Here is a 17,572-nt window from a genome sequence, read left to right as displayed (position 1 = left end):
GGAAAGGGTGCACCGGTCCTGGAAATACTGCAATACCAGGTCAATGCGTGGAGTGGACAGAGCAAGCTCTATTTCCATCTCCCTGTTCTAAAAATCCATTTAATATATGGTCCCCAGATAGGGGACGTATCAGATATTAAACTGATAAGAACAGATACTACACTTGATCTTAGCCAAAAGGCCGAGAAGCGATAACCCGAACGGGCCGCGCGTTGCCCGAGCCTGCCCGATACTGCTGTTCAGCCCTTGCAGCGATTCAGCCTACTTCTAGGCAATTCCATGGGGCCCTGCAGGCTCACACACTCACAGCTACACGGGAGGTGAATAAAGGCCGGAGAGGAAGCCAGACAGGATTTGCTTCTTTTGCTTGCACCACAATGCAGTGCTGAAAGAGGAGGAATCTACATAAAAACGCCTTCCTGGCAACGCCCAAATGCCCTGCTGCCATGCAGATAAACACTGGCAGCGGCAGCAAGTGCATGCCCACAGCCACCCCTTGTTCCTTCACACCTTGTATCAGCTGTAATCCAGTCCAGTCCAGTGCTGCCTGCTGAGCAGCACTGACCAACACTGCCTGGGCCCAGGCTTTTATCTCTGAGGCCCCATTATGATGTCAGAAAGCTGGCTCTGGAATCCTGAGGGCTCCACTATGACACGTGCAAAGTTCCGTCTGAACTTTATATAAGACGGTGAGGCTCAGTCAGTCACTCAGTGTTGCCTGAGAGGGCAACACTGCAACAGCCAGCCGCCAGGCTGTCTTTTTTTTGCACAGCTAGTTGCCTCCAGGAGGCCACAAGAGGGAGACAAGGGACTGCAAAATGGAAAATAGGCATCCACCAACTTTACAGACAACTTCTCCTTGCTCCTACAACCTCCATCCTTGCACAGTTTGTTATTCTTCTAGGTAACATAGTAACAAATCCAAATTGCTGCTCTCTTTGTAGGCAAGCAAGGCTTTGTTGCAACTGCAATTCTTACTTCTTCTTGAAATGTAGGGACGACAGTACATTCCATCACATCCATCTAGTGTACACAGGTAGGTCCATTGTGGCGGGCAGGCGAGCGGGCGGGCTGCTTTATTGGCTGTTTGCTGTTCCCCTACTCCACTCCACTATTTGACTGTTGTGCTGCATCAATCAATCAATCAATCAATCAATCAATCAATCAATCAATCAATCAATCAATCAGTGGCTGGCTCAGGTGCAGCTCTTTAACTTACCTAAAAGGGAGGGCGGAGAGAAGACAAGGAAGGTGAATGAGGTGTTCCAATGTGAAATGCCGGAAACACAGAAACACAGACGACACACAACAAGAGGTGGCAATCTATTCATTAATTGCATTTAATCAATGAGCTCATTATCACTCATGCAATGTCCAACAGGTGTTGAAATAATGGGATTAAAAGGGGAGATCCCTTCAGAAAGACAGAAACAATAGCAAAGACAAAAAACACTTTTGGAATCTGCTTTTAGTCAACACATAAGGAAAGGGTGCACCGGTCCTGGAAATACTGCAATACCAGGTCAATGCGTGGAGTGGACAGAGCAAGCTCTATTTCCATCTCCCTGTTCTAAAAATCCATTTAATATATGGTCCCCAGATAGGGGACGTATCAGATATTAAACTGATAAGAACAGATACTACACTTGATCTTAGCCAAAAGGCCGAGAAGCGATAACCCGAACGGGCCGCGCGTTGCCCGAGCCTGCCCGATACTGCTGTTCAGCCCTTGCAGCGATTCAGCCTACTTCTAGGCAATTCCATGGGGCCCTGCAGGCTCACACACTCACAGCTACACGGGAGGTGAATAAAGGCCGGAGAGGAAGCCAGACAGGATTTGCTTCTTTTGCTTGCACCACAATGCAGTGCTGAAAGAGGAGGAATCTACATAAAAACGCCTTCCTGGCAACACCCAAATGCCCTGCTGCCATGCAGATAAACACTGGCAGCGGCAGCAAGTGCATGCCCACAGCCACCCCTTGTTCCTTCACACCTTGTATCAGCTGTAATCCAGTCCAGTCCAGTGCTGCCTGCTGAGCAGCACTGACCAACACTGCCTGGGCCCAGGCTTTTATCTCTGAGGCCCCATTATGATGTCAGAAAGCTGGCTCTGGAATCCTGAGGGCTCCACTATGACACGTGCAAAGTTCCGTCTGAACTTTATATAAGACGGTGAGGCTCAGTCAGTCACTCAGTGTTGCCTGAGAGGGCAACACTGCAACAGCCGGCCGCCAGGCTGTCTTTTTTTTGCACAGCTAGTTGCCTCCAGGAGGCCACAAGAGGGAGACAAGGGACTGCAAAATGGAAAATAGGCATCCACCAACTTTACAGACAACTTCTCCTTGCTCCTACAACCTCCATCCTTGCACAGTTTGTTATTCTTCTAGGTAACATAGTAACAAATCCAAATTGCTGCTCTCTTTGTAGGCAAGCAAGGCTTTGTTGCAACTGCAATTCTTACTTCTTCTTGAAATGTAGGGACGACAGTACATTCCATCACATCCATCTAGTGTACACAGGTAGGTCCATTGTGGCGGGCAGGCGAGCGGGCGGGCTGCTTTATTGGCTGTTTGCTGTTCCCCTACTCCACTACACTATTTGACTGTTGTGCTGCATCAATCAATCAATCAATCAATCAATCAATCAATCAATCAATCAATCAATCAGTGGCTGGCTCAGGTGCAGCTCTTTAACTTACCTAAAAGGGAGGGCGGAGAGAAGACAAGGAAGGTGAATGAGGTGTTCCAATGTGAAATGCCGGAAACACAGAAACACAGACGACACACAACAAGAGGTGGCAATCTATTCATTAATTGCATTTAATCAATGAGCTCATTATCACTCATGCATTGTCCAACAGGTGTTGAAATAATGGGATTAAAAGGGGAGATCCCTTCAGAAAGACAGAAACAATAGCAAAGACAAAAAACACTTTTGGAATCTGCTTTTAGTCAACACATAAGGAAAGGGTGCACCGGTCCTGGAAATACTGCAATACCAGGTCAATGCGTGGAGTGGACAGAGCAAGCTCTATTTCCATCTCCCTGTTCTAAAAATCCATTTAATATATGGTCCCCAGATAGGGGACGTATCAGATATTAAACTGATAAGAACAGATACTACACTTGATCTTAGCCAAAAGGCCGAGAAGCGATAACCCGAACGGGCCGCGCGTTGCCCGAGCCTGCCCGATACTGCTGTTCAGCCCTTGCAGCGATTCAGCCTACTTCTAGGCAATTCCATGGGGCCCTGCAGGCTCACACACTCACAGCTACACGGGAGGTGAATAAAGGCCGGAGAGGAAGCCAGACAGGATTTGCTTCTTTTGCTTGCACCACAATGCAGTGCTGAAAGAGGAGGAATCTACATAAAAACGCCTTCCTGGCAACGCCCAAATGCCCTGCTGCCATGCAGATAAACACTGGCAGCGGCAGCAAGTGCATGCCCACAGCCACCCCTTGTTCCTTCACACCTTGTATCAGCTGTAATCCAGTCCAGTCCAGTGCTGCCTGCTGAGCAGCACTGACCAACACTGCCTGGGCCCAGGCTTTTATCTCTGAGGCCCCATTATGATGTCAGAAAGCTGGCTCTGGAATCCTGAGGGCTCCACTATGACACGTGCAAAGTTCCGTCTGAACTTTATATAAGACGGTGAGGCTCAGTCAGTCACTCAGTGTTGCCTGAGAGGGCAACACTGCAACAGCCGGCCGCCAGGCTGTCTTTTTTTTGCACAGCTAGTTGCCTCCAGGAGGCCACAAGAGGGAGACAAGGGACTGCAAAATGGAAAATAGGCATCCACCAACTTTACAGACAACTTCTCCTTGCTCCTACAACCTCCATCCTTGCACAGTTTGTTATTCTTCTAGGTAACATAGTAACAAATCCAAATTGCTGCTCTCTTTGTAGGCAAGCAAGGCTTTGTTGCAACTGCAATTCTTACTTCTTCTTGAAATGTAGGGACGACAGTACATTCCATCACATCCATCTAGTGTACACAGGTAGGTCCATTGTGGCGGGCAGGCGAGCGGGCGGGCTGCTTTATTGGCTGTTTGCTGTTCCCCTACTCCACTCCACTATTTGACTGTTGTGCTGCATCAATCAATCAATCAATCAATCAATCAATCAATCAATCAATCAATCAGTGGCTGGCTCAGGTGCAGCTCTTTAACTTACCTAAAAGGGAGGGCGGAGAGAAGACAAGGAAGGTGAATGAGGTGTTCCAATGTGAAATGCCGGAAACACAGAAACACAGACGACACACAACAAGAGGTGGCAATCTATTCATTAATTGCATTTAATCAATGAGCTCATTATCACTCATGCATTGTCCAACAGGTGTTGAAATAATGGGATTAAAAGGGGAGATCCCTTCAGAAAGACAGAAACAATAGCAAAGACAAAAAACACTTTTGGAATCTGCTTTTAGTCAACACATAAGGAAAGGGTGCACCGGTCCTGGAAATACTGCAATACCAGGTCAATGCGTGGAGTGGACAGAGCAAGCTCTATTTCCATCTCCCTGTTCTAAAAATCCATTTAATATATGGTCCCCAGATAGGGGACGTATCAGATATTAAACTGATAAGAACAGATACTACACTTGATCTTAGCCAAAAGGCCGAGAAGCGATAACCCGAACGGGCCGCGCGTTGCCCGAGCCTGCCCGATACTGCTGTTCAGCCCTTGCAGCGATTCAGCCTACTTCTAGGCAATTCCATGGGGCCCTGCAGGCTCACACACTCACAGCTACACGGGAGGTGAATAAAGGCCGGAGAGGAAGCCAGACAGGATTTGCTTCTTTTGCTTGCACCACAATGCAGTGCTGAAAGAGGAGGAATCTACATAAAAACGCCTTCCTGGCAACGCCCAAATGCCCTGCTGCCATGCAGATAAACACTGGCAGCGGCAGCAAGTGCATGCCCACAGCCACCCCTTGTTCCTTCACACCTTGTATCAGCTGTAATCCAGTCCAGTCCAGTGCTGCCTGCTGAGCAGCACTGACCAACACTGCCTGGGCCCAGGCTTTTATCTCTGAGGCCCCATTATGATGTCAGAAAGCTGGCTCTGGAATCCTGAGGGCTCCACTATGACACGTGCAAAGTTCCGTCTGAACTTTATATAAGACGGTGAGGCTCAGTCAGTCACTCAGTGTTGCCTGAGAGGGCAACACTGCAACAGCCGGCCGCCAGGCTGTCTTTTTTTTGCACAGCTAGTTGCCTCCAGGAGGCCACAAGAGGGAGACAAGGGACTGCAAAATGGAAAATAGGCATCCACCAACTTTACAGACAACTTCTCCTTGCTCCTACAACCTCCATCCTTGCACAGTTTGTTATTCTTCTAGGTAACATAGTAACAAATCCAAATTGCTGCTCTCTTTGTAGGCAAGCAAGGCTTTGTTGCAACTGCAATTCTTACTTCTTCTTGAAATGTAGGGACGACAGTACATTCCATCACATCCATCTAGTGTACACAGGTAGGTCCATTGTGGCGGGCAGGCGAGCGGGCGGGCTGCTTTATTGGCTGTTTGCTGTTCCCCTACTCCACTCCACTATTTGACTGTTGTGCTGCATCAATCAATCAATCAATCAATCAATCAATCAATCAATCAATCAATCAGTGGCTGGCTCAGGTGCAGCTCTTTAACTTACCTAAAAGGGAGGGCGGAGAGAAGACAAGGAAGGTGAATGAGGTGTTCCAATGTGAAATGCCGGAAACACAGAAACACAGACGACACACAACAAGAGGTGGCAATCTATTCATTAATTGCATTTAATCAATGAGCTCATTATCACTCATGCATTGTCCAACAGGTGTTGAAATAATGGGATTAAAAGGGGAGATCCCTTCAGAAAGACAGAAACAATAGCAAAGACAAAAAACACTTTTGGAATCTGCTTTTAGTCAACACATAAGGAAAGGGTGCACCGGTCCTGGAAATACTGCAATACCAGGTCAATGCGTGGAGTGGACAGAGCAAGCTCTATTTCCATCTCCCTGTTCTAAAAATCCATTTAATATATGGTCCCCAGATAGGGGACGTATCAGATATTAAACTGATAAGAACAGATACTACACTTGATCTTAGCCAAAAGGCCGAGAAGCGATAACCCGAACGGGCCGCGCGTTGCCCGAGCCTGCCCGATACTGCTGTTCAGCCCTTGCAGCGATTCAGCCTACTTCTAGGCAATTCCATGGGGCCCTGCAGGCTCACACACTCACAGCTACACGGGAGGTGAATAAAGGCCGGAGAGGAAGCCAGACAGGATTTGCTTCTTTTGCTTGCACCACAATGCAGTGCTGAAAGAGGAGGAATCTACATAAAAACGCCTTCCTGGCAACGCCCAAATGCCCTGCTGCCATGCAGATAAACACTGGCAGCGGCAGCAAGTGCATGCCCACAGCCACCCCTTGTTCCTTCACACCTTGTATCAGCTGTAATCCAGTCCAGTCCAGTGCTGCCTGCTGAGCAGCACTGACCAACACTGCCTGGGCCCAGGCTTTTATCTCTGAGGCCCCATTATGATGTCAGAAAGCTGGCTCTGGAATCCTGAGGGCTCCACTATGACACGTGCAAAGTTCCGTCTGAACTTTATATAAGACGGTGAGGCTCAGTCAGTCACTCAGTGTTGCCTGAGAGGGCAACACTGCAACAGCCGGCCGCCAGGCTGTCTTTTTTTTGCACAGCTAGTTGCCTCCAGGAGGCCACAAGAGGGAGACAAGGGACTGCAAAATGGAAAATAGGCATCCACCAACTTTACAGACAACTTCTCCTTGCTCCTACAACCTCCATCCTTGCACAGTTTGTTATTCTTCTAGGTAACATAGTAACAAATCCAAATTGCTGCTCTCTTTGTAGGCAAGCAAGGCTTTGTTGCAACTGCAATTCTTACTTCTTCTTGAAATGTAGGGACGACAGTACATTCCATCACATCCATCTAGTGTACACAGGTAGGTCCATTGTGGCGGGCAGGCGAGCGGGCGGGCTGCTTTATTGGCTGTTTGCTGTTCCCCTACTCCACTCCACTATTTGACTGTTGTGCTGCATCAATCAATCAATCAATCAATCAATCAATCAATCAATCAATCAGTGGCTGGCTCAGGTGCAGCTCTTTAACTTACCTAAAAGGGAGGGCGGAGAGAAGACAAGGAAGGTGAATGAGGTGTTCCAATGTGAAATGCCGGAAACACAGAAACACAGACGACACACAACAAGAGGTGGCAATCTATTCATTAATTGCATTTAATCAATGAGCTCATTATCACTCATGCATTGTCCAACAGGTGTTGAAATAATGGGATTAAAAGGGGAGATCCCTTCAGAAAGACAGAAACAATAGCAAAGACAAAAAACACTTTTGGAATCTGCTTTTAGTCAACACATAAGGAAAGGGTGCACCGGTCCTGGAAATACTGCAATACCAGGTCAATGCGTGGAGTGGACAGAGCAAGCTCTATTTCCATCTCCCTGTTCTAAAAATCCATTTAATATATGGTCCCCAGATAGGGGACGTATCAGATATTAAACTGATAAGAACAGATACTACACTTGATCTTAGCCAAAAGGCCGAGAAGCGATAACCCGAACGGGCCGCGCGTTGCCCGAGCCTGCCCGATACTGCTGTTCAGCCCTTGCAGCGATTCAGCCTACTTCTAGGCAATTCCATGGGGCCCTGCAGGCTCACACACTCACAGCTACACGGGAGGTGAATAAAGGCCGGAGAGGAAGCCAGACAGGATTTGCTTCTTTTGCTTGCACCACAATGCAGTGCTGAAAGAGGAGGAATCTACATAAAAACGCCTTCCTGGCAACGCCCAAATGCCCTGCTGCCATGCAGATAAACACTGGCAGCGGCAGCAAGTGCATGCCCACAGCCACCCCTTGTTCCTTCACACCTTGTATCAGCTGTAATCCAGTCCAGTCCAGTGCTGCCTGCTGAGCAGCACTGACCAACACTGCCTGGGCCCAGGCTTTTATCTCTGAGGCCCCATTATGATGTCAGAAAGCTGGCTCTGGAATCCTGAGGGCTCCACTATGACACGTGCAAAGTTCCGTCTGAACTTTATATAAGACGGTGAGGCTCAGTCAGTCACTCAGTGTTGCCTGAGAGGGCAACACTGCAACAGCCGGCCGCCAGGCTGTCTTTTTTTTGCACAGCTAGTTGCCTCCAGGAGGCCACAAGAGGGAGACAAGGGACTGCAAAATGGAAAATAGGCATCCACCAACTTTACAGACAACTTCTCCTTGCTCCTACAACCTCCATCCTTGCACAGTTTGTTATTCTTCTAGGTAACATAGTAACAAATCCAAATTGCTGCTCTCTTTGTAGGCAAGCAAGGCTTTGTTGCAACTGCAATTCTTACTTCTTCTTGAAATGTAGGGACGACAGTACATTCCATCACATCCATCTAGTGTACACAGGTAGGTCCATTGTGGCGGGCAGGCGAGCGGGCGGGCTGCTTTATTGGCTGTTTGCTGTTCCCCTACTCCACTCCACTATTTGACTGTTGTGCTGCATCAATCAATCAATCAATCAATCAATCAATCAATCAATCAATCAATCAATCAATCAGTGGCTGGCTCAGGTGCAGCTCTTTAACTTACCTAAAAGGGAGGGCGGAGAGAAGACAAGGAAGGTGAATGAGGTGTTCCAATGTGAAATGCCGGAAACACAGAAACACAGACGACACACAACAAGAGGTGGCAATCTATTCATTAATTGCATTTAATCAATGAGCTCATTATCACTCATGCATTGTCCAACAGGTGTTGAAATAATGGGATTAAAAGGGGAGATCCCTTCAGAAAGACAGAAACAATAGCAAAGACAAAAAACACTTTTGGAATCTGCTTTTAGTCAACACATAAGGAAAGGGTGCACCGGTCCTGGAAATACTGCAATACCAGGTCAATGCGTGGAGTGGACAGAGCAAGCTCTATTTCCATCTCCCTGTTCTAAAAATCCATTTAATATATGGTCCCCAGATAGGGGACGTATCAGATATTAAACTGATAAGAACAGATACTACACTTGATCTTAGCCAAAAGGCCGAGAAGCGATAACCCGAACGGGCCGCGCGTTGCCCGAGCCTGCCCGATACTGCTGTTCAGCCCTTGCAGCGATTCAGCCTACTTCTAGGCAATTCCATGGGGCCCTGCAGGCTCACACACTCACAGCTACACGGGAGGTGAATAAAGGCCGGAGAGGAAGCCAGACAGGATTTGCTTCTTTTGCTTGCACCACAATGCAGTGCTGAAAGAGGAGGAATCTACATAAAAACGCCTTCCTGGCAACGCCCAAATGCCCTGCTGCCATGCAGATAAACACTGGCAGCGGCAGCAAGTGCATGCCCACAGCCACCCCTTGTTCCTTCACACCTTGTATCAGCTGTAATCCAGTCCAGTCCAGTGCTGCCTGCTGAGCAGCACTGACCAACACTGCCTGGGCCCAGGCTTTTATCTCTGAGGCCCCATTATGATGTCAGAAAGCTGGCTCTGGAATCCTGAGGGCTCCACTATGACACGTGCAAAGTTCCGTCTGAACTTTATATAAGACGGTGAGGCTCAGTCAGTCACTCAGTGTTGCCTGAGAGGGCAACACTGCAACAGCCGGCCGCCAGGCTGTCTTTTTTTTGCACAGCTAGTTGCCTCCAGGAGGCCACAAGAGGGAGACAAAGGACTGCAAAATGGAAAATAGGCATCCACCAACTTTACAGACAACTTCTCCTTGCTCCTACAACCTCCATCCTTGCACAGTTTGTTATTCTTCTAGGTAACATAGTAACAAATCCAAATTGCTGCTCTCTTTGTAGGCAAGCAAGGCTTTGTTGCAACTGCAATTCTTACTTCTTCTTGAAATGTAGGGACGACAGTACATTCCATCACATCCATCTAGTGTACACAGGTAGGTCCATTGTGGCGGGCAGGCGAGCGGGCGGGCTGCTTTATTGGCTGTTTGCTGTTCCCCTACTCCACTCCACTATTTGACTGTTGTGCTGCATCAATCAATCAATCAATCAATCAATCAATCAATCAATCAATCAATCAATCAATCAATCAATCAGTGGCTGGCTCAGGTGCAGCTCTTTAACTTACCTAAAAGGGAGGGCGGAGAGAAGACAAGGAAGGTGAATGAGGTGTTCCAATGTGAAATGCCGGAAACACAGAAACACAGACGACACACAACAAGAGGTGGCAATCTATTCATTAATTGCATTTAATCAATGAGCTCATTATCACTCATGCATTGTCCAACAGGTGTTGAAATAATGGGATTAAAAGGGGAGATCCCTTCAGAAAGACAGAAACAATAGCAAAGACAAAAAACACTTTTGGAATCTGCTTTTAGTCAACACATAAGGAAAGGGTGCACCGGTCCTGGAAATACTGCAATACCAGGTCAATGCGTGGAGTGGACAGAGCAAGCTCTATTTCCATCTCCCTGTTCTAAAAATCCATTTAATATATGGTCCCCAGATAGGGGACGTATCAGATATTAAACTGATAAGAACAGATACTACACTTGATCTTAGCCAAAAGGCCGAGAAGCGATAACCCGAACGGGCCGCGCGTTGCCCGAGCCTGCCCGATACTGCTGTTCAGCCCTTGCAGCGATTCAGCCTACTTCTAGGCAATTCCATGGGGCCCTGCAGGCTCACACACTCACAGCTACACGGGAGGTGAATAAAGGCCGGAGAGGAAGCCAGACAGGATTTGCTTCTTTTGCTTGCACCACAATGCAGTGCTGAAAGAGGAGGAATCTACATAAAAACGCCTTCCTGGCAACGCCCAAATGCCCTGCTGCCATGCAGATAAACACTGGCAGCGGCAGCAAGTGCATGCCCACAGCCACCCCTTGTTCCTTCACACCTTGTATCAGCTGTAATCCAGTCCAGTCCAGTGCTGCCTGCTGAGCAGCACTGACCAACACTGCCTGGGCCCAGGCTTTTATCTCTGAGGCCCCATTATGATGTCAGAAAGCTGGCTCTGGAATCCTGAGGGCTCCACTATGACACGTGCAAAGTTCCGTCTGAACTTTATATAAGACGGTGAGGCTCAGTCAGTCACTCAGTGTTGCCTGAGAGGGCAACACTGCAACAGCCGGCCGCCAGGCTGTCTTTTTTTTGCACAGCTAGTTGCCTCCAGGAGGCCACAAGAGGGAGACAAGGGACTGCAAAATGGAAAATAGGCATCCACCAACTTTACAGACAACTTCTCCTTGCTCCTACAACCTCCATCCTTGCACAGTTTGTTATTCTTCTAGGTAACATAGTAACAAATCCAAATTGCTGCTCTCTTTGTAGGCAAGCAAGGCTTTGTTGCAACTGCAATTCTTACTTCTTCTTGAAATGTAGGGACGACAGTACATTCCATCACATCCATCTAGTGTACACAGGTAGGTCCATTGTGGCGGGCAGGCGAGCGGGCGGGCTGCTTTATTGGCTGTTTGCTGTTCCCCTACTCCACTCCACTATTTGACTGTTGTGCTGCATCAATCAATCAATCAATCAATCAATCAATCAATCAATCAATCAGTGGCTGGCTCAGGTGCAGCTCTTTAACTTACCTAAAAGGGAGGGCGGAGAGAAGACAAGGAAGGTGAATGAGGTGTTCCAATGTGAAATGCCGGAAACACAGAAACACAGACGACACACAACAAGAGGTGGCAATCTATTCATTAATTGCATTTAATCAATGAGCTCATTATCACTCATGCATTGTCCAACAGGTGTTGAAATAATGGGATTAAAAGGGGAGATCCCTTCAGAAAGACAGAAACAATAGCAAAGACAAAAAACACTTTTGGAATCTGCTTTTAGTCAACACATAAGGAAAGGGTGCACCGGTCCTGGAAATACTGCAATACCAGGTCAATGCGTGGAGTGGACAGAGCAAGCTCTATTTCCATCTCCCTGTTCTAAAAATCCATTTAATATATGGTCCCCAGATAGGGGACGTATCAGATATTAAACTGATAAGAACAGATACTACACTTGATCTTAGCCAAAAGGCCGAGAAGCGATAACCCGAACGGGCCGCGCGTTGCCCGAGCCTGCCCGATACTGCTGTTCAGCCCTTGCAGCGATTCAGCCTACTTCTAGGCAATTCCATGGGGCCCTGCAGGCTCACACACTCACAGCTACACGGGAGGTGAATAAAGGCCGGAGAGGAAGCCAGACAGGATTTGCTTCTTTTGCTTGCACCACAATGCAGTGCTGAAAGAGGAGGAATCTACATAAAAACGCCTTCCTGGCAACGCCCAAATGCCCTGCTGCCATGCAGATAAACACTGGCAGCGGCAGCAAGTGCATGCCCACAGCCACCCCTTGTTCCTTCACACCTTGTATCAGCTGTAATCCAGTCCAGTCCAGTGCTGCCTGCTGAGCAGCACTGACCAACACTGCCTGGGCCCAGGCTTTTATCTCTGAGGCCCCATTATGATGTCAGAAAGCTGGCTCTGGAATCCTGAGGGCTCCACTATGACACGTGCAAAGTTCCGTCTGAACTTTATATAAGACGGTGAGGCTCAGTCAGTCACTCAGTGTTGCCTGAGAGGGCAACACTGCAACAGCCGGCCGCCAGGCTGTCTTTTTTTTGCACAGCTAGTTGCCTCCAGGAGGCCACAAGAGGGAGACAAGGGACTGCAAAATGGAAAATAGGCATCCACCAACTTTACAGACAACTTCTCCTTGCTCCTACAACCTCCATCCTTGCACAGTTTGTTATTCTTCTAGGTAACATAGTAACAAATCCAAATTGCTGCTCTCTTTGTAGGCAAGCAAGGCTTTGTTGCAACTGCAATTCTTACTTCTTCTTGAAATGTAGGGACGACAGTACATTCCATCACATCCATCTAGTGTACACAGGTAGGTCCATTGTGGCGGGCAGGCGAGCGGGCGGGCTGCTTTATTGGCTGTTTGCTGTTCCCCTACTCCACTCCACTATTTGACTGTTGTGCTGCATCAATCAATCAATCAATCAATCAATCAATCAATCAATCAATCAATCAATCAATCAATCAGTGGCTGGCTCAGGTGCAGCTCTTTAACTTACCTAAAAGGGAGGGCGGAGAGAAGACAAGGAAGGTGAATGAGGTGTTCCAATGTGAAATGCCGGAAACACAGAAACACAGACGACACACAACAAGAGGTGGCAATCTATTCATTAATTGCATTTAATCAATGAGCTCATTATCACTCATGCATTGTCCAACAGGTGTTGAAATAATGGGATTAAAAGGGGAGATCCCTTCAGAAAGACAGAAACAATAGCAAAGACAAAAAACACTTTTGGAATCTGCTTTTAGTCAACACATAAGGAAAGGGTGCACCGGTCCTGGAAATACTGCAATACCAGGTCAATGCGTGGAGTGGACAGAGCAAGCTCTATTTCCATCTCCCTGTTCTAAAAATCCATTTAATATATGGTCCCCAGATAGGGGACGTATCAGATATTAAACTGATAAGAACAGATACTACACTTGATCTTAGCCAAAAGGCCGAGAAGCGATAACCCGAACGGGCCGCGCGTTGCCCGAGCCTGCCCGATACTGCTGTTCAGCCCTTGCAGCGATTCAGCCTACTTCTAGGCAATTCCATGGGGCCCTGCAGGCTCACACACTCACAGCTACACGGGAGGTGAATAAAGGCCGGAGAGGAAGCCAGACAGGATTTGCTTCTTTTGCTTGCACCACAATGCAGTGCTGAAAGAGGAGGAATCTACATAAAAACGCCTTCCTGGCAACGCCCAAATGCCCTGCTGCCATGCAGATAAACACTGGCAGCGGCAGCAAGTGCATGCCCACAGCCACCCCTTGTTCCTTCACACCTTGTATCAGCTGTAATCCAGTCCAGTCCAGTGCTGCCTGCTGAGCAGCACTGACCAACACTGCCTGGGCCCAGGCTTTTATCTCTGAGGCCCCATTATGATGTCAGAAAGCTGGCTCTGGAATCCTGAGGGCTCCACTATGACACGTGCAAAGTTCCGTCTGAACTTTATATAAGACGGTGAGGCTCAGTCAGTCACTCAGTGTTGCCTGAGAGGGCAACACTGCAACAGCCGGCCGCCAGGCTGTCTTTTTTTTGCACAGCTAGTTGCCTCCAGGAGGCCACAAGAGGGAGACAAGGGACTGCAAAATGGAAAATAGGCATCCACCAACTTTACAGACAACTTCTCCTTGCTCCTACAACCTCCATCCTTGCACAGTTTGTTATTCTTCTAGGTAACATAGTAACAAATCCAAATTGCTGCTCTCTTTGTAGGCAAGCAAGGCTTTGTTGCAACTGCAATTCTTACTTCTTCTTGAAATGTAGGGACGACAGTACATTCCATCACATCCATCTAGTGTACACAGGTAGGTCCATTGTGGCGGGCAGGCGAGCGGGCGGGCTGCTTTATTGGCTGTTTGCTGTTCCCCTACTCCACTCCACTATTTGACTGTTGTGCTGCATCAATCAATCAATCAATCAATCAATCAATCAATCAATCAATCAATCAGTGGCTGGCTCAGGTGCAGCTCTTTAACTTACCTAAAAGGGAGGGCGGAGAGAAGACAAGGAAGGTGAATGAGGTGTTCCAATGTGAAATGCCGGAAACACAGAAACACAGACGACACACAACAAGAGGTGGCAATCTATTCATTAATTGCATTTAATCAATGAGCTCATTATCACTCATGCAATGTCCAACAGGTGTTGAAATAATGGGATTAAAAGGGGAGATCCCTTCAGAAAGACAGAAACAATAGCAAAGACAAAAAACACTTTTGGAATCTGCTTTTAGTCAACACATAAGGAAAGGGTGCACCGGTCCTGGAAATACTGCAATACCAGGTCAATGCGTGGAGTGGACAGAGCAAGCTCTATTTCCATCTCCCTGTTCTAAAAATCCATTTAATATATGGTCCCCAGATAGGGGACGTATCAGATATTAAACTGATAAGAACAGATACTACACTTGATCTTAGCCAAAAGGCCGAGAAGCGATAACCCGAACGGGCCGCGCGTTGCCCGAGCCTGCCCGATACTGCTGTTCAGCCCTTGCAGCGATTCAGCCTACTTCTAGGCAATTCCATGGGGCCCTGCAGGCTCACACACTCACAGCTACACGGGAGGTGAATAAAGGCCGGAGAGGAAGCCAGACAGGATTTGCTTCTTTTGCTTGCACCACAATGCAGTGCTGAAAGAGGAGGAATCTACATAAAAATGCCTTCCTGGCAACACCCAAATGCCCTGCTGCCATGCAGATAAACACTGGCAGCGGCAGCAAGTGCATGCCCACAGCCACCCCTTGTTCCTTCACACCTTGTATCAGCTGTAATCCAGTCCAGTCCAGTGCTGCCTGCTGAGCAGCACTGACCAACACTGCCTGGGCCCAGGCTTTTATCTCTGAGGCCCCATTATGATGTCAGAAAGCTGGCTCTGGAATCCTGAGGGCTCCACTATGACACGTGCAAAGTTCCGTCTGAACTTTATATAAGACGGTGAGGCTCAGTCAGTCACTCAGTGTTGCCTGAGAGGGCAACACTGCAACAGCCGGCCGCCAGGCTGTCTTTTTTTTGCACAGCTAGTTGCCTCCAGGAGGCCACAAGAGGGAGACAAGGGACTGCAAAATGGAAAATAGGCATCCACCAACTTTACAGACAACTTCTCCTTGCTCCTACAACCTCCATCCTTGCACAGTTTGTTATTCTTCTAGGTAACATAGTAACAAATCCAAATTGCTGCTCTCTTTGTAGGCAAGCAAGGCTTTGTTGCAACTGCAATTCTTACTTCTTCTTGAAATGTAGGGACGACAGTACATTCCATCACATCCATCTAGTGTACACAGGTAGGTCCATTGTGGCGGGCAGGCGAGCGGGCGGGCTGCTTTATTGGCTGTTTGCTGTTCCCCTACTCCACTCCACTATTTGACTGTTGTGCTGCATCAATCAATCAATCAATCAATCAATCAATCAATCAATCAATCAATCAATCAATCAGTGGCTGGCTCAGGTGCAGCTCTTTAACTTACCTAAAAGGGAGGGCGGAGAGAAGACAAGGAAGGTGAATGAGGTGTTCCAATGTGAAATGCCGGAAACACAGAAACACAGACGACACACAACAAGAGGTGGCAATCTATTCATTAATTGCATTTAATCAATGAGCTCATTATCACTCATGCATTGTCCAACAGGTGTTGAAATAATGGGATTAAAAGGGGAGATCCCTTCAGAAAGACAGAAACAATAGCAAAGACAAAAAACACTTTTGGAATCTGCTTTTAGTCAACACATAAGGAAAGGGTGCACCGGTCCTGGAAATACTGCAATACCAGGTCAATGCATGGAGTGGACAGAGCAAGCTCTATTTCCATCTCCCTGTTCTAAAAATCCATTTAATATATGGTCCCCAGATAGGGGACGTATCAGATATTAAACTGATAAGAACAGATACTACACTTGATCTTAGCCAAAAGGCCGAGAAGCGATAACCCGAACGGGCCGCGCGTTGCCCGAGCCTGCCCGATACTGCTGTTCAGCCCTTGCAGCGATTCAGCCTACTTCTAGGCAATTCCATGGGGCCCTGCAGGCTCACACACTCACAGCTACACGGGAGGTGAATAAAGGCCGGAGAGGAAGCCAGACAGGATTTGCTTCTTTTGCTTGCACCACAATGCAGTGCTGAAAGAGGAGGAATCTACATAAAAACGCCTTCCTGGCAACGCCCAAATGCCCTGCTGCCATGCAGATAAACACTGGCAGCGGCAGCAAGTGCATGCCCACAGCCACCCCTTGTTCCTTCACACCTTGTATCAGCTGTAATCCAGTCCAGTCCAGTGCTGCCTGCTGAGCAGCACTGACCAACACTGCCTGGGCCCAGGCTTTTATCTCTGAGGCCCCATTATGATGTCAGAAAGCTGGCTCTGGAATCCTGAGGGCTCCACTATGACACGTGCAAAGTTCCGTCTGAACTTTATATAAGACGGTGAGGCTCAGTCAGTCACTCAGTGTTGCCTGAGAGGGCAACACTGCAACAGCCGGCCGCCAGGCTGTCTTTTTTTTGCACAGCTAGTTGCCTCCAGGAGGCCACAAGAGGGAGACAAGGGACTGCAAAATGGAAAATAGGCATCCACCAACTTTACAGACAACTTCTCCTTGCTCCTACAACCTCCATCCTTGCACAGTTTGTTATTCTTCTAGGTAACATAGTAACAAATCCAAATTGCTGCTCTCTTTGTAGGCAAGCAAGGCTTTGTTGCAACTGCAATTCTTACTTCTTCTTGAAATGTAGGGACGACAGTACATTCCATCACATCCATCTAGTGTACACAGGTAGGTCCATTGTGGCGGGCAGGCGAGCGGGCGGGCTGCTTTATTGGCTGTTTGCTGTTCCCCTACTCCACTCCACTATTTGACTGTTGTGCTGCATCAATCAATCAATCAATCAATCAATCAATCAATCAATCAATCAATCAATCAATCAATCAGTGGCTGGCTCAGGTGCAGCTCTTTAACTTACCTAAAAGGGAGGGCGGAGAGAAGACAAGGAAGGTGAATGAGGTGTTCCAATGTGAAATGCCGGAAACACAGAAACA

At 47.9% G+C, this 17,572-nt stretch overlaps 12 non-coding genes across 12 annotated transcripts; all 12 read right to left on the bottom strand.

Moving 5' to 3' along the window:
- Window positions 1–2: 2 nt before the first annotated feature.
- Window positions 3–193, bottom strand: LOC142718228 (U2 spliceosomal RNA). Its single transcript, XR_012872360.1, has one exon. It is a non-coding gene; the product is annotated as a U2 spliceosomal RNA (small nuclear RNA).
- A 1,292-nt stretch (window positions 194–1,485) lies between these two features.
- Window positions 1,486–1,676, bottom strand: LOC142718216 (U2 spliceosomal RNA). The gene has a single exon (XR_012872348.1). It is a non-coding gene; the product is annotated as a U2 spliceosomal RNA (small nuclear RNA).
- Window positions 1,677–2,964: 1,288 nt separating this feature from the next.
- LOC142718204 (U2 spliceosomal RNA) lies at window positions 2,965–3,155 on the bottom strand. The gene has a single exon (XR_012872336.1). It is a non-coding gene; the product is annotated as a U2 spliceosomal RNA (small nuclear RNA).
- Window positions 3,156–4,439: 1,284 nt separating this feature from the next.
- On the bottom strand, window positions 4,440–4,630 carry LOC142718192 (U2 spliceosomal RNA). The gene has a single exon (XR_012872323.1). It is a non-coding gene; the product is annotated as a U2 spliceosomal RNA (small nuclear RNA).
- A 1,284-nt stretch (window positions 4,631–5,914) lies between these two features.
- Window positions 5,915–6,105, bottom strand: LOC142718180 (U2 spliceosomal RNA). The gene has a single exon (XR_012872312.1). It is a non-coding gene; the product is annotated as a U2 spliceosomal RNA (small nuclear RNA).
- Window positions 6,106–7,385: 1,280 nt separating this feature from the next.
- On the bottom strand, window positions 7,386–7,576 carry LOC142718167 (U2 spliceosomal RNA). Its single transcript, XR_012872300.1, has one exon. It is a non-coding gene; the product is annotated as a U2 spliceosomal RNA (small nuclear RNA).
- Window positions 7,577–8,868: 1,292 nt separating this feature from the next.
- LOC142718155 (U2 spliceosomal RNA) lies at window positions 8,869–9,059 on the bottom strand. The gene has a single exon (XR_012872288.1). It is a non-coding gene; the product is annotated as a U2 spliceosomal RNA (small nuclear RNA).
- Window positions 9,060–10,359: 1,300 nt separating this feature from the next.
- Window positions 10,360–10,550, bottom strand: LOC142718142 (U2 spliceosomal RNA). The gene has a single exon (XR_012872276.1). It is a non-coding gene; the product is annotated as a U2 spliceosomal RNA (small nuclear RNA).
- Window positions 10,551–11,830: 1,280 nt separating this feature from the next.
- On the bottom strand, window positions 11,831–12,021 carry LOC142718304 (U2 spliceosomal RNA). Its single transcript, XR_012872434.1, has one exon. It is a non-coding gene; the product is annotated as a U2 spliceosomal RNA (small nuclear RNA).
- A 1,296-nt stretch (window positions 12,022–13,317) lies between these two features.
- On the bottom strand, window positions 13,318–13,508 carry LOC142718292 (U2 spliceosomal RNA). The gene has a single exon (XR_012872423.1). It is a non-coding gene; the product is annotated as a U2 spliceosomal RNA (small nuclear RNA).
- A 1,284-nt stretch (window positions 13,509–14,792) lies between these two features.
- On the bottom strand, window positions 14,793–14,983 carry LOC142718280 (U2 spliceosomal RNA). Its single transcript, XR_012872410.1, has one exon. It is a non-coding gene; the product is annotated as a U2 spliceosomal RNA (small nuclear RNA).
- A 1,292-nt stretch (window positions 14,984–16,275) lies between these two features.
- LOC142718247 (U2 spliceosomal RNA) lies at window positions 16,276–16,466 on the bottom strand. Its single transcript, XR_012872379.1, has one exon. It is a non-coding gene; the product is annotated as a U2 spliceosomal RNA (small nuclear RNA).
- Between the last annotated feature and the right edge of the window lie 1,106 nt (window positions 16,467–17,572).

Source organism: Rhinoderma darwinii, unplaced genomic scaffold (assembly GCF_050947455.1).
Source record: "Rhinoderma darwinii isolate aRhiDar2 unplaced genomic scaffold, aRhiDar2.hap1 Scaffold_461, whole genome shotgun sequence".
Classification (NCBI taxonomy): domain Eukaryota; kingdom Metazoa; phylum Chordata; class Amphibia; order Anura; family Rhinodermatidae; genus Rhinoderma; species Rhinoderma darwinii.
This window is presented reverse-complemented; position numbering and strand designations above follow the sequence as displayed.